General features: G+C 53.9%; 1 pseudogene across 1 annotated transcript; it reads left to right on the top strand.

The window, feature by feature from the left end:
- The first annotated feature begins 9,451 nt into the window (after positions 1 to 9,451).
- On the top strand, positions 9,452 to 10,903 carry LOC146183626 (uncharacterized; annotated as a pseudogene). Its single transcript, XR_014708782.1, has 2 exons — positions 9,452 to 9,817; positions 9,968 to 10,903. The product of XR_014708782.1 is annotated as an uncharacterized LOC146183626 (transcript).
- Positions 10,904 to 11,116: the final 213 nt, after the last annotated feature.

The following is an 11,116-nucleotide window of genomic DNA, read 5'->3' as shown; positions in this document are numbered from 1 at the left end:
AAGACCTGGCTGCTTTTTGCTTGGCAGGCAGGGTTAGGCATAGGGGAGCATTCAACAGTTACAAACAAATATATAAAGCCCTACGGTCAAACACGAACAGTGCTTAGAGACAGAGCGGCTTACCGAAAAAAACAACTAACGAATAAGCCACTCAGCCGAAAAGTCCCGCGCGTGTGAAGCAAGCACTACAAGGGCGCAGACGCAAGAGTTTGTCATAGGAAATAAATTATTGTATGCATTCAGTTCAGTTCAGTTCAGTCGTTCAGTCGTGTCCGACTCTTCGTGACCCTATAGACCATGTCACGCCACGCTTTCCGGTCTCTCACTATCTTCCTAACATCACATAACTTCATCTGCAGCTCCTTGAGGATGCCATCTAACCATCGCGTTCGCTGCCTACCCCTTCTCCGGCGAACTTCATCTGCAGCTCCTCGAGGATGCCATCTAACCATCGCGCTCGCTGCCTACCCCTTCTCCGGCGACCCTCAACCTTTCCCAACATCAAATCTTTCTCTAGCGACTCCTCTCTTCTCATCAGATGACCAAAGTAGCTGAGCTTTAACTTGCATTGCGAAGGTACAATTATGAAGTAATTTCGTCATAAATACATGCATGACATGTAGGTATATATTTAAATTGCTCAGAAAGTAGCTCAGGAAAATGCTTTCTGTCTGCGCTGCCTACTGTTAGGTTTGGGGTTTGCGCGCCCCTCGGTAGCGTTGGCCTGGCGGCTCCGTGGACGGCGGACGGCATGAAAGGTGCCAGCAAAGACGAGGCGTCTTTTAACGAAACAACCTTTACTGCAACATCATGAAGAAACGGGCAGTGAAGCTGACCCGGAGAGATTACAGACACTCTCACACAGCTGGTGCCTAGCGTCGTCTCAACGGCGCGTCAAAGTAGTCTCTGGTCTCAGCGGAGTCGGCCGCTGCTTTTTATAGGTTTTCCCGTTCACAGGGAAAGGGTAAACCCTCACAGGAAAGGGAGAGCCAAACATGTTGGTTCACGACGAATGACTCAATCGCAGGTGTTCCGACCTCATCTCCTCCACCTCCTGCAGACAGGAGAGGGCGACGCACTTTCCCTCGAGCTCCAGGCTTGGCCAGCTTTTGCACACGCACGCACGCACACACATTTGGCGCGTGGCAGGAACACGCTGAGACTTGTCGGCGGGAGGAAGCGTTGCGCGGCCGATGAACGGCGTCGAAATGGCCGATCCGCTCGCGGTTCTGCCTGTTGCTATGCGGTGGCCGCGTCAGCTGTCCCACTTCTCGGTGGAGAAACGTAACAGACTGCCCCGCCGGGGAAGGGAGATCCCGAAGGGCAGGGGACTGCATCCGCTGTCCGGAGGGATCGGGATGTTGCTGCTAGCCGGGTTCATCCGACTCTGTTTCTCATCTTGAGCCAGTCAGCCTGAAGAATTCCTTGGCAAGTCCGGGTTTCCAAGGCACTCTGCAACTTGTCTTCAGGAGAGATTTCTGACAACCCGCAACGTCACAACCACGCTAAACACTCAACCGCTCAGCCAGCAAGCACGGCACAAACTTCACTAAGTTTTGCCAGACTATTTCCCTCTTATGCCCCCATCTACATTAAAGGGCAGCTTAGCAGCACTTGGAACGCGTCCACAAATTTGAAAATCGCGCTTTCAAAAACGTTATTCTCAAGCAAAAATAATACAATGCAATCTGTTCAAAATCCTTTGTCAGGAAGAAAAACACCAACTAGTGAATAAAGGCTTCTTCTCAAGTTATGGGCTTCGACTTAAGCCATCGGCATTACCGTTGAGATCACCCTTTTCACTAAAGCTTCGGTTGTCCGTTTCACGGAGCAACCTTACCTTCCTGTTTCTGTGCGAAGAAACGCATGAGCATAAGTCACTAGCTTTGCTAAACAACCTATCCCTCTCCTTACGTGTGGCGCACCAGTCACGCATTTTCTGGGCACGGGCGCATTTGTGCCTTTGGGATAGTCGCTTTCTCTTTCGCGATAGCTTCAACTTTCTCGCTTCTTTCTCGCGCCTGCCTTTCCGTTTTTTTCTACGGCAGCACTGAAAGACATGCTTTGTGCTTTCTTTTCGCAATCTTTGGAGTTGCTCTCCTTACGATGGCAGCATTCTTTCTCGCGCCTGCCCTTTCGCGCTTTTCGTCGGCAGCGCTGGAATACTAGCCTTCTGCTCTCTTTTTGAAACCGTTTGAGTTTGCTCTGCTTACGATGGCAGCATTCTTTCTCGCATCTGCCTTTCCGCGTTTTTCGGTGGCAGCACATGAACACTCTAGTCCCACTTTCTTTCGGCGCGAGCTCTGGCAAGCTAGCGGTCAACGTTTTAGCGGTAACCGGAGCTAGTAGGGCACCGGGATCGTCAAAGTGGTCAAAGTGCGGCGCCGCGTCTGCATCGCGGCCAGCAGCGCATGACTCACCTTCAGACAAGTCCGAACAACAACCGCTCATGCCAGCCCTCAAGCTAGGCAGTTCCTCTGGCGGCGCCGCGGCTGCATCGCATGACTCACTTTCAGTCAAATCCGAACAACCGCTTATGCCAGCCCTCAAGCTAGGCATTTCCTCTGGCGGCTCGCCACTCACGTTACACGGGTCCTCCGATGAGCCGCATTGCTCAGCGCTAACCGGCGCACGATCAAGCTCATTCGACAGCTGGAGCGCTTCGGATAGCGTGAGGGTCATGTGTGCTACGTCCGCGTTCGCACTGGGGTTGCTTTCGCGAATACAACCTAGCGTGGTATCAGGGCACGAACGATTCTGACTCTGCTCTGGTCGCTCGCTGTCGCCTTCGCAACTCTCGCTCTCTACAGCGGACGCGCACTCCTCGTCGGTCTGCCCTGGCTGATCACAACTCGCGGGCTGCGCAGTTTCCCAGATCGGCACTTCGTTTTTCTGCGTGCCCTGCTCTACGACACAGCTGATTTCGGAAACCGAAATTTTCTCATTTCCTAGCTGATTTCCATCTCCGTCGCGCTGTACACAAGCTTCTGCTTTCGACTCGAGAGACGGTTCAGTTACTACCAGTTCCCCACTCTCATTTGATGGAACTGTATCTCCTACAGCTACTTGGGTTGGCATGCAGTTCACCTCGCTTAACGGCGTCACTTCGGACTTCTCGCCGATTAAGCCTGTGCTAACCGTCTCAGCTAGTGGCTCGACCAAGGTAACACAATACTCCTCTGTTCGAGGCTCGGTCGGCTCGCTACTGCGGTCACGTTGCTCAGCCGCTTCCCGAAGCTGTTTCTCACACTCCGGTGCAAGCTCGATTTGCTCCGGAACTTCCGCACTGTTTAGCCAATCGCTTACAGCGTCTTTCAACTGATACGCCAAATCAAAGTACGACTTGTAACACTTTTTCTCGCTCTCATATCTTTTCCGAAGATCATGAGGCGTTATCTGATATCGTATCAGCAATGACTCTTTTAGTTCATCATAATTTTTTAAGCGGTCGCCAACCAATCGCTTGATTTCTTCCGACGCTTCAGCGGAGAGAAGAGCTACCAACATCTGCGCCCAACTATCTCGCTCGAAACGTTTACTTGTGCAGACACTTTCGAAGTCTGCCAAATACTTTGCCATATCCTCGGCGATGAGGAACGGTGGCGGACCGTCTCGCGGTATTGAACTGTTACAATGAATGGCATTAAAAGCTTTAATCTTTTCCACGCTCATTCCATGTGCTGAAATCTCCAGCTGTATCAGTTTGCTTACGCGGGCGTCCTCTTTCTCGTGACGTTCCCTACGCTCACGATCCTCTTTCTCGTGACGTTCACGTTCCTCTTTCTCGTGACGTACACGTTCCTCTTTCTCGTGACGTTCGTCAATGATCTCAAGGCATTCCAAAAGCTCGTCATCTTCAGCTTCCAACGCAAGAATAGCCTTTAACACTTCTGGTTTTCCGAGTTTGTCTGACAAATCCAGACCCAACTCCTCCGCAAGCTCCAGCAATTTCGGTTTGCGCAACGACTTCAAATCCAAACCCATGGCTGTTCCGAATGCTGCCTTCTCTACTGCCCACTATTGCCTTGCTGCACTTAACCCAGCAACAACGGCAACACAATTACCAGCTCTGTTCTCTACTTAACAAAAGCCTGGCAAAACTCAGTAGAAGAAAGTCCCGCACTCACCAACCTCGCAGCCAAGAATCCAACGCAGTCGTTCCGCTGCAGGCAACCAGTCATCACACAGGGCTCGTTGCACTGCTCCCGCCTTTCCGCTGAGCTGCTTTGATTCACGAGTCACGCCTCGGACATCTCCGCTCTTCCCACCAGATGTTGCACCTCGGTCAGGCCTGGCTCGTTTCACCGACCACGGTCACTGCTTGGTCGACCTCGTCTCTCCGCTGTTCATCAGTTGTTGGACGACGGTATCGCCTGGCTCGTCCCTCCAACCACGGTTACGGCTTGGTCGTCCCACCGATGCCTACCAGTTGTTAGGTTTGGGGGTCGCGCGCCCCTCGGTAGCGTTGGCCTGGCGGCTCCGTGGACGGCGGACGGCATGAAAGGTGCCAGCAAAGACGAGGCGTCTTTTAACGAAACAACCTTTACTGCAACATCATGAAGAAACGGGCAGTGAAGCTGACCCGGAGAGATTACAGACACTCTCACACAGCTGGTGCCTAGCGTCGTCTCAACGGCGCGTCAAAGTAGTCTCTGGTCTCAGCGGAGTCGGCCGCTGCTTTTTATAGGTTTTCCCGTTCACAGGGAAAGGGTAAACCCTCACAGGAAAGAGAGAGCCAAACATGTTGGTTCACGACGAATGACTCAATCGCAGGTGTTCCGACCTCATCTCCTCCACCTCCTGCAGACAGGAGAGGGCGACGCACTTTCCCTCGAGCTCCAGGCTTGGCCAGCTTTTGCACACACACGCACGCACACACATTTGGCGCGTGGCAGGAACACGCTGAGACTTGTCGGCGGGAGGAAGCGTTGCGCGGCCGATGAACGGCGTCGAAATGGCCGATCCGCTCGCGGTTCTGCCTGTTGCTATGCGGTGGCCGCGTCAGCTGTCCCACTTCTCGGTGGAGAAACGTAACAGATGGAGAAACGTAACACTACTCAGGGGAACAGTTTGACGCTCCGTTTGGAAGCAGACTCAATAAGTTCGCCTTATATGAACAAGAAATAAACACCAGCTGCTCAGCATGCTCACGTACAAGACTGTCATGGTTTCATCGCTCTATCTGCAAAATTCGTAATCACATTTCTCGCTTTTCAGAACGTATTTTGACAATTAAAAGTCATTTGATCAAGCAAGAATGCAACCATTGACCAATTTCTTTTGGCTGCGGAATCGCGGGAAACAGATTGCTTCTGAGCTGTCTCGCCGGAATTCCTTCTAGCAGGTGGAGCACGAATGTCTTGCCATGCTTGTCTGCTTTTCAGCTGCATGCTGTACTTGGACGTATAGCAATAATTTTATTCGCCAACTCGCATCGCGCAAACTTTGCTCCCGAGTGTACTTGCTTCGGGCAGCGTCATCCCCACATAAGTTGAGGCACAATGTACAGTCAATAATAATAAAAAAAACTGCGACCGGAACCATTAGTGCTTCTGTGTGCCTTTTTCGTTTAGCACAGTTGTCCGCAGCGTCTTACTAAGCAACATATTCAAGGTTGTGGGCGATTCCTCTGCCCGAGGCATGCGCACGACAAAACACACAGTGGGCCGTGTAACAAACATTCTTTATCTCACGTTAAGCGCGGGCGTCGTCGAGGCCGTCCGGGGTCGTCGTCCGGGTGTCTGCGGGTCGTTCTCGTGGAGAGAGCCAGGGGAGAAAGAGGAGCGACGAGCCAGGAACCAAGAAGGCCAGACGGCGGCACGAGCCTTCCTTTATAGACCCCTCGCGCGGGACCGGTTATCCCCGAACGAGCGGGGAGAGGGAAACCGGCAGCGCGCAAGGAGCCTTGGGAAGGTGGCGCGGCCGTTGAAAGCGCGGCGCGCCACGGGCGCTAGAGATATGTGGCGTGGGCCCCCACATCTTCCCCCCCCCCCCTCAGCGTCCGACCCGGAGTCCGCCAGCAGGCGATCCAATTCGTCCGGGTCCGGGCTGACGTCCGTGGAGACCGAAGGGGGCGCTGGGGACCCTGCCCGCGCCTGGGCGATGATGGCCTCCGCCGCCGGAGACAGCAGCTCAGGCCGGCTCGATTGAAGGAGGCGTAAGGCTGCCTCCTCCGGGCTGCCCCTCTGGACGGGCCGTCCGGCTGCCAAAGCGGTCGCTGCGACCACTGCCCGGTGCAGCCGCTCCGCCGCCTCTGCACGGCTCCTATGCAGCGCCCCGGCCTCGTGGACGGCGCGGCACACAAGCAGGGTGCCGCAGAGACCGCACAGGCCTGCTCGCTCCTCTTCTGTATAGTGGGCCGGGGGCTCGTTGTCCCGGTCCTCTAAGGTAAGGCCCCGGAACGGCAGGGGCACCGACTGCGCGGCCTCTCCGCGGAGAGGCCGGGCCTGGTCTCGCCACCTGGACCCCGCGCAGTAGGAGACCGCCGCCCCGTCGGCGACCGTGGTCCAGGTGGCGGTGTGCCGCACAGTCCTGTGCCGCTTGGACTGCGGCTCCAGGCCTGGGGGTGGGTCCCCCGAACGCTTTCCGTGTCCCACATCACTGGGGGGGCTTCTCCAGTGCCTCTCCGGGCCGGTAGGCCGGTGGCGATGGGCACCGCGCCCACTCGTTCCAGGCCGCTGGCGCAGCCTCTGTTGCTTGTGCACCTGGTGGGTGCCCTCGATCCGGGCGCCGGGATACCGCCTGGGTGGCATGCTGTGAGGGGCAGAGAGGGGTTAGACGAGAAGCACGGGTTTTACCTGGTCCTCAGGTTGTAGCGTCGGTTGCAAACCGTGCCACTACGTGCTCGCCTTCCCGGGGGAGAGATCGCTGAATCGCCTTGAGCTTCCGTCGTTTCGCAGTTATCGTCCTTGCGAAGGTGGTAAGCTTTCAAGTCTGCGACGTGCACCGGACCAGCGGTTTCACCGCTCGCCAACAACCGCAGCTGGTAGGTGAGTGGCGTAGTCCGTGCCGTAACTTCGAACGGTCCAACCCACTTGTGCGCTAGCGACGCGGCGAAACCACGCGCTGCGTTACTAAGCGGGTGCGTTCTTTTCAGTACCAAGTCGCCCGTGTTGAAAACGACGTGACGACGACCTTTGTTGTACTGATCCGCTTGCTCCATGCGCGCGACATCGAGGTTTTCACGAGCCGCGCGCTGCGCTGCCTCAAGGCGCTCGCGGAGCTTTGCCGCGTACTGCGTAAGCGGAGGGGGCGCGGGCCCCGCCACGTCAAGTAGGGCGTTCTCTAGCGGAAAAGCGATCTCTTTCCCAAAATTCAAGTAAGCAGGTGTCATACCCACCGACCTGTTCACGGTTGTTCTAGTGGCGAAAGCCAGTTCGGACAGCCGTGCGTCCCAATCTCTGTGCTGCTCAGTCGTCGCGACCAGCATACTCTTAACATTCCGATTCACTCTCTCGGTTATGTTGCTCTGAGCGTGGTAGGGACTCGTTTTCCTGTGGCGGATTTGAAGCGCCCGACAGGAATCAACAAAGACTTTGCTTGTGAAATACGAAGCATTGTCTGTAATCAAGTCGGAAGGGAAACCGAAACGAGTGAATGTCTCCAACAGTTTCTCCCAAATCCGTTCTGACACCAGCTTCCTAAGGGGGAAAACCTCAACCCACTTGGAATAGTGGTCCGTTATTACCAGGATATATTGGTGTCCGCGCGCGGAGCGAGGGAGGGGTCCCATGATATCGCACGCGACCACTTGCCACGGATAGTTGCTAACTACCGGCTTCATCATGCCAGCGGGTTTCCCCGCCCGAGGCTTGGCTACCTGGCAAACAGGACATGTACGGGCGTAACCCAGCACATCCTTTCTCATACCTGGCCAGGTCGCGACACGGCATAACTTGTCATAAGTCTTACTGCCGCTGCCATGGCCTGCCAGCGCTGAGTCATGGAAGTACTGGAGGAATCGTTTCCGCAACTTCCTCGGGACCACGACTCGGAAGGGGGATGCAATCGCCTCTTCCTCGTCAAGTTGGGGGATGTAGCGGAGCAGTAAGCCATCCTCGCCCAGCAGATACGCGTCGTACTTGCCCTCAGCGTTCCCGGTGCAAGCTGCACTACTCGCAAGCTCTGTCAGCACCCGCTGGCATAGACCATCTGCTTTCTGGGCCTCAATTAGCTCTTCCCTACTGACCGCTACTCCCCAAGACAGATTTCTCTCTGCCTCACTTCTTGGCAGGCGAGTAGTCGCCGCCACCAGCTGCTGCGCCTTATTTCTCTCGCAGCACCGCGCGGCAACTCTGTCCGCCTCCTTTCTCTCTTTAACTACGCAGGGCGCGACACTCGCGTCCGCCCTCTCCTCCTCTCCACTAGCGGCGACGCCGCTTTCAGTAAAGCTGGTCTGCGCCTCTTCTGCGCTTCTGCCAGCCTTCAACGGTGCGCGCGATAACGCATCGGCCACCTTATTCATGCTGCCCCGGCGATACTCAATGGCGTACGCGTAACGTTGCAACGTCAGCGCCCATCTCGCGAGTCTGCCTGCGGGGTTTTTCAGCCTCTTTAACCACGAAAGTGCCTGGTGATCTGTCTGCACGGTGAAAACCGCTCCGTCTAGGTACATGTCGAACTTTGACAATGCGAACATTATCGCCAGGCATTCCTTTTCGGTCACGGAGTAATTCCGCTCCGCCGATGTGAGCGTGCGGCTAGCGAACGCGACAGGGCGCAGCTTGCCCTCGTGTTCCTGCAACAAAACAGCTCCTACGCCGGCATCACTAGCATCTGTCTGCAAGACAAACGGCTTGTTCAGGTCGGGTAGGCGCAAACTAGCGGTGTTCGCTATCGCGCGAGCCAAGGCAACAAAAGCGTCGTTCTGTTCCTTGCCCCAGACCCACTTCGAGCCTTTCCGCAACAGCTGGTTCAACGGCCTAGCGAGCTCTGAACAACTAGGGATGAATTGTCTGTAGAAGGCAACCATTCCCAAAAACCTCTGCAAGCTTTTCACGTCCGTCGGGCAGGGGTAGTTCAGAATTGCCTGCAGTTTGTCATCGTTCGGTCTCAAAGTGCCATCATCAACCACAAATCCCAAGAGGTTCACTCTCTTCGATGCCAACTGCACTTTCTTTGGGTTGATCGTTATACCCGCACGTCTCATTCTTTCAAGAACAGAATTCAAGTGAATGAGATGCTCTTCGAACGACTGTGAGAATATCACGACGTCGTCGAGGTACGCCATCGCGTAGTTGAACTTTGCATCGCCCAGCACGATGTCCATCAATCGCATGAACGTGCTCGGTGCATTAGACAAGCCAAACGGGAGTCGAGTAAATTCGAAGAGCCCGCGGTGACAGGTGAATGCGGTTTTCTGAATGTCACCTTCCGCCACCTCAATCTGCAGGTACCCTCTGCTTGCATCCAGGACTGTGAAGAACCTTGCGTTCCCTAACGCGTACATCCAACACCTCCTAGACAGCTTTCAAGGCCTGCGCGCTCCGACGTGACGTCACTTCCTGCCGGCCTACTCCCTGCGTCCCCGGCGTCCCGGCGCACCAGTCAGCCGCGCGCCATATTTGCTTTGTGCCGTGTGCGAGTGGGCTGCTGTTCTGCGTGTGTTTTCTTGCCCTATTTGGTTGCTGTGCGCCCATGTTTTGCGGCATATGCTGGTTTTGACATGCCGAACAAGTGTTGTGTACCGGCATGTTCAAGCAATTACCGAACAGGGGAAAAAGCCCAAGTGTTTTCCTTCCCGAAGGACGAAGTGCAACGCACGAAGTGGCTGCGGGCGATACCGAGGAAGGATTTTATTCCTACAGAGAATAACAAGGTAAGAAATTTGTTTGTTACACTGTGCTTCTAGACTACGTTTGAAGCGCAATTCGATTATTCCTTTTATCGAACGAGAACAGTATATAGCAGGTATTTCGCTCTAGCAGTCGCATATTATCAGTATGCCTTCGCTTTTGTTTGCATGCAGGTATGCGCACTGCACTTCGAGGAGTCATGTCTTGAACGGAAAACTTCGTACACGGATCCCAGGACCGGGCGAGTGCTCGAGGTTTCATTGAAAATACCCCGGCTTCGAAAAGGATCAGTGCCTGCTCTCTTTCCGGGATGCCCATCCTACTTGTCAAAGCAAGACGCCTGCCCTTCCAGAATATCACCAGATAGCAAACGAACACGCCGAGAAGCATCAGACCTTGCTCGTGCGATTTCTGAATCCGCAGCTTCCTACCACAGTGAAGAAATTAAGCGTAGTTTTTTCTCGCTTCCTGAACTGAAAGAACGATTGAAGACAGTGTGTGTACCTGATGTGTGGGCAGTCATTCATCGCCCTAACTGTGACCATCTCCGTTGATATGGAGTTAAGCGTGTGTTTCTTGGGCAAAAGTTTGAAGCGTTTTGGAAATTACTTGGTGCCAAATAAGGTCATGGATGTCAATGTTCTCCTGGAAATATTGAATCGAATGCAATGCATTGAGAGCGACGAGTGTCCTTCTGATGGCCTTCCAGATATTGTTTGTGCTCTTCTGGAAAAAATTGAGGAACACATCACAGACAGCAAAAGGGATATGATTAGATTTTTGAAAGAACAGGTGACATTGCTTGTAAAGGAACGCATCCAATATTCATCAGAGATTATGGTGCTTGCTTGTATTTTGCAAACCATATCCCCTCACGCATACAAGTTCCTTAGGTCATCTTGTGTTCTTGTCTTGCCACATCCGAGTACAATAAGAAATGTCTGCTCTTCATTTCAGTTGTCACCGCAAAATGAATCTGGGAATGGTAATTTTCTGAAGTACATCGCCCACAGATCCAAACAACTGAAGCAATATGAAAAAGATATTGTTCTGATGGTAGATGAAATCCATATCCAACCATTTTTTGATTATAAAGGTGGCAATATCAGTGGAGCAGCGGCAAACTCCAATGTGGCCGCTACATCCGCGCATGTGTTTATGTTGCAAAGCATGCTCAGCTCTTTTCGAGAAGTTGTACACATTCTTCCTGTGCGAACGCTGAATGCCGAGTCTCTGCACAAAGTGCTGAAGGAAGTCATCCTCGGGCTTGAAAAACTTGGATTCAGAGTGCTAGCTGTTGTGTCGGATAACAATTCGATCAA

The sequence above is a fragment of the Amblyomma maculatum genome, chromosome 7, assembly GCF_055883805.1.
Source record: "Amblyomma maculatum isolate TAMU_Amacu chromosome 7, ASM5588380v1, whole genome shotgun sequence".
Classification (NCBI taxonomy): Eukaryota; Metazoa; Arthropoda; class Arachnida; order Ixodida; family Ixodidae; genus Amblyomma; species Amblyomma maculatum.
The sequence above is the reverse complement of the archived record's forward strand: the minus strand, read 5'-3'. Positions and strand labels throughout refer to the sequence as shown.